Below are 4,362 nucleotides of genomic sequence, written 5' to 3'. Positions count from 1 at the left end.
GTAATGTACATATTTTTTCCGATGCCTGCCGATTAATAGTTTATTAAACCCAATACATTCGTCACTATCATGTTCCCGTTATCTAGTAAAGATAACTTTTAATATACTTTAAATTCACGATGAAACTTGCAAAAAATACAAATAAGTGAACTGCCCAATAAATGTCCTGTACAACGGGGGACATTTCAAGACGGCAAACCCCAGGAAAAGGTAAGAGTAGAGAGCAGAGAAACGAGAGCGCCTTGCCGAGAGAGGAAAGAGGGAGGAGCATTGCGAGGGTGGAGCTATTGATGCGTGACACGGCTTGCTTTTTATTCTTATCCCTAGAAGGTTTAAAATGATGATCAACTTTCACTCATACGTTGATTAGGATGATGGAAATCGGTTTTGATACAGCTCTGGGATGGAAAATAATGCTGCTGGTTTTCCCAACTATCATTTTACGATAATGATTGTCATGAGTAGATGTCGCAGACCGGTTATTCTTGTAGCAGCCCGGTTTGAGTAACTGTTCAACTTTCTGTCGAGCTCACCTTTGCTTAGGAACTCTGACTATGGTGTAATTATCATGGTGTCGCCTATGACTCATTCTGGTCGCTAGGTTTGAATTGGTGGAAAATATTGTGAGGTGGCGAGTCTGGCAACACCCGGATCGTTGAGTCATCAGTTAGGGAGTTTCTATGCGGCTACGCGGCTCGCCAGTTGAGCATTGGACTTCAACGAGGTAGGACGTGGTCTTTCCCTCAGTGAAATTAGTGCAGTGTAAAATCGTATTAAACTTGTCATTTGTAAATCTGATGATACGTTTTCGAAATTTTTAAGCGTAAGGAGATTTGTCCCAACGGCAGTCTGCGAGTGTCCGGTTTTTCAACCTATCCATTGCTGATGTCTCTTCCTTCTTGGTATCATGAAACTTATAGGAAACAGTGGCTTCTTTTCAGGTTATGGTTTGTATGTAGCTTGATCGTAAGACTAGTGGTAGATGAATGATACCGCCACCGGGGCTTGGCGCGCGCGAGCGAGCGAGCGAAGCCGGCGTGGCGGCCGTACGTTGACGAGAGGGTGTGGCTGGGGGGGGAGGGGACTGCTTGTATGCGGCTTTCCTCATTTGATGGAAGTAATAATGTCGTAATGTAATATACGTAGTAATAATGAGCGTTAATAGCTAAGCATTTCAGGCACCGCGCTCTTGGGCTAAAACGGTTGCTTTCCATGACCACAGATGTCAGTCCAGACAGCGCTTGGTCGGCTCGTCGGCCTGCTGGCGCTCCACGCGGCGACGTGTTTGCGGCTTGCGTTTTTAAGTCGGGCGATGTGGGTTTAACGTTCCTAATTTCCTTTGCCCATCCGCTGAGTTTTTCGTGGATTTGTGGACTTCAGGTATCCAACCAATGCTAGAGAATCCAATAGGTAGTAGGGCTAAGTCAAAGTACTCTTAGACCCGGAAGGTGTCAATGCAGGTTGTGACGTTAGTAACCGCGTAGTAGTGAAGTGACTGGCGAAGGTGGAAGCGGAAACGGTAAGAAAATCCATACCTATACAACGTCAGAGGAACAGCTTGTGCAGAAAAAAAGCTACAGCTCACTCGTATGGGTTCCATAAGCAGTTCAGGAGTGAATGTCTGAGCTCGGGCTGTTTGTCTGGTTGGACAGCTAGCAGACACCACAGCCCATAGTTGTGTTAAAAAAGCATGGCGCGCAACCGTAACTCGCTCATCAATATCTTTGGTAGTTGGATCAGAGGGTAATGAAATTGAACATTTTTTCAGAAATAAGATAGTGGGTAGCATGTTCGTAGCGACTCATCCTCAGACGTGCACACTTACACTTTGAGTAAAGGCGAATGTTGCCACCGCGTGCAGGTTGCAGAACCGCGCAAAGTCAGGGAGGATGCTGTGGGAAAATACGTAGAACTTGTCTGATTCACTGTAGTACTTCATGAATTTATGTATGTATATAAAGCACTTACTCCGGTTTTTAAAATAGATAATTCATACAAGTACGTAAAATAGTTACAAAAGTAACACGATAGGATATGCCCCAAGGGAAATTAGGAAAAAGAAATGTTACAAGTAGGTGACAAGTACAATCTTCCAGTCCTCTTATCGCTCAAAGGCATTTTAAATGTATAGGTTCCAAATTGTGAAAGGGCTATCGTTATATCACCGCAGCAATGATAGATTTTGTTAGACCATTAGTCTATAGTGCATCCACGCCCTCTTTGGGTGGCTGAGCGGAGTCTGCGAGATAGACTGGGAAATATTTCTTCCCTCGCCTGTTGAATGCGACGAAATTGACCAGCCATGAGTCTTCTTTATTTTATGCTTTACATATTTTCATTTTGCATACGCTAAAACTAATAGTGGTTTTCTCTTTATCTGAAGCTTCAAGTCCTTCCATTACCACACAAATGGATGCTTATTTAACAAGTAACGTCTATGTTCAGATGAAGAGGCGAGAATTGGGGTAAATTAATGGCGATGTCACCGAGATTAATCGGGTTCTTTATTTGCCAGCGTTGGCACTGACAAGTAAAATGAGTCTTAATGTGAATGTCAAGGGCAACGCGGAGTCAACAGTCCGTGCTTGCGGGCGACCCGAGAACGTGACTAAAGTCTACGGTGCACGCTCATACGCTTTCCAATCGGCGCAGGTAATACTGCGCATTTGTTAAAACCGAAGTTGATATTAACTCCCGGTTTTATCAGTAAATACAGTTTTTAAGCTCCATTCCACGCAAGTCTGTTAACTTCATCTGTCGCTTGTACACTGACATCACTCCTGGAACCATCTGTCGGTCTGGCTTTCCCGCCTCGGTGAACTTTAGGCTGCCAGTGTGAACAGTTTTTCAAAATTTAATAAATTAATCCAGCGTGTCCTGAAACAAAAGTTACGGTATATCAAAAAGCCATATGAACAGTTGTGGGGTTAAAAAGATCGTTTTTAACGATGGATGTATCTTGTCACGTAATTTGCCGTTTTTTCACCCTTGTTAATTGTTCTGCCATTCACTCTAGCATACCCACGACGCCTCCCAACAACGCCCACTCTCCCAGGTATCTTTACACCCGCTCCATCCACCCCCAACAGCCCCAGCCGGCGCCCGTTCTCGAGATTGGGGGAATGACTCACAGACCAGGTGTTGTGCTCCCCTTCTCTCCCTCCTCTCCCCCTCACTCTTCTCCCTTCGATCTCCCTCCCCCTTCCTGCTCTCCCTTCTTACATCCCCCCCCCCCCCCCGCTTTCCCGTTATGTGGAACAGCTGATGGTTGTCGTGGCTGGCTCAGCCGGCATCCTTTGCAGCCGAGAGCTGAACAAGCTACACTGCGTGCGGACAGCATGTTTTTTTCATGATAACTTTATGGTGCTGAGGTCAGGGGAAACGGAAGGCATTTTGCTTGTTCGTGTATACTGTCTACACGCAGGGTCAGTGTGTTCCGAGAAGCCGGGAGATGAATGCTTGATAGCGCATGATAGCCACAGGGGGCGTGTCCGCAGGCGAGTTGGTTATTTACCTGACCATGGAACTTTTTTTTTAGTCTAGACAGCCGTGCGACCCAAAGTTCGCAATGCATGAGCGTCATTTCCCTTTTTTTCTTTATGGGTCCATTATATTACAAGTGAAATAGTGAAACAGATAAGACGCTTAACATATTCGGCAATCCACCTGCCTTAATGCAAACTGTTTTTCAGAAATTGCCTGGAAGTTTCCTCTTCAAACGCCTATTTTTCATGAACGTGACATAGCTGTTGAGTGTAGTGCTAAGCCTGGTTCACGCTAGCTTCTCACGATCCCTGCGATAAGGGTCTTGCTCGCTGGCTTGGTAACAACGATATCACCCCTTGTTTTTATCTACTTTCTCTCCGTAGTCATATGCGATAATCATTGACGCCGCTGAGGGGGGAAGGGGGGAGGATGAAAAGGGCATAGGGTTGAGTCTCGGGCTTAGTAAACAATGGGGTGCCAGATGTTCCGGTTGGCAGGCCAGTGCCTCTAAGCAGATGATTGGGTTGGGACACTTTATTTTGTAACTGGGCGTGGCCAGGGATGGAAGGGGAGGGTGTCTCAGGGTAGAGCGGAACAAGCTGCAGAAGACGGTGACGTCAGACACGCTACAGCGACTGTGGTTATTCTTGTTAATGGTGCCGATGGTCACGTTTTTTCCGCATGTCATCGCCTTATTCTCCCTTCTCGGGTATTACGTTGGATCCTTCTTTCCCCTTGCCTTTTCCCAACACCATCGTCCTCCTGCTTTCCCCGTTTCATCTGGCTTCCTCCTATTGGTCACACCACTCACCAACCATTTGAAATTGTCCATGCATACTTATGAGGAGAATCAAAGTTCACTGGTGCACACTTATG

The sequence above is a fragment of the Penaeus monodon genome, chromosome 25, assembly GCF_015228065.2.
Source record: "Penaeus monodon isolate SGIC_2016 chromosome 25, NSTDA_Pmon_1, whole genome shotgun sequence".
Classification (NCBI taxonomy): domain Eukaryota; kingdom Metazoa; phylum Arthropoda; class Malacostraca; order Decapoda; family Penaeidae; genus Penaeus; species Penaeus monodon.
Note: the sequence above shows the minus strand (reverse complement) of the source record.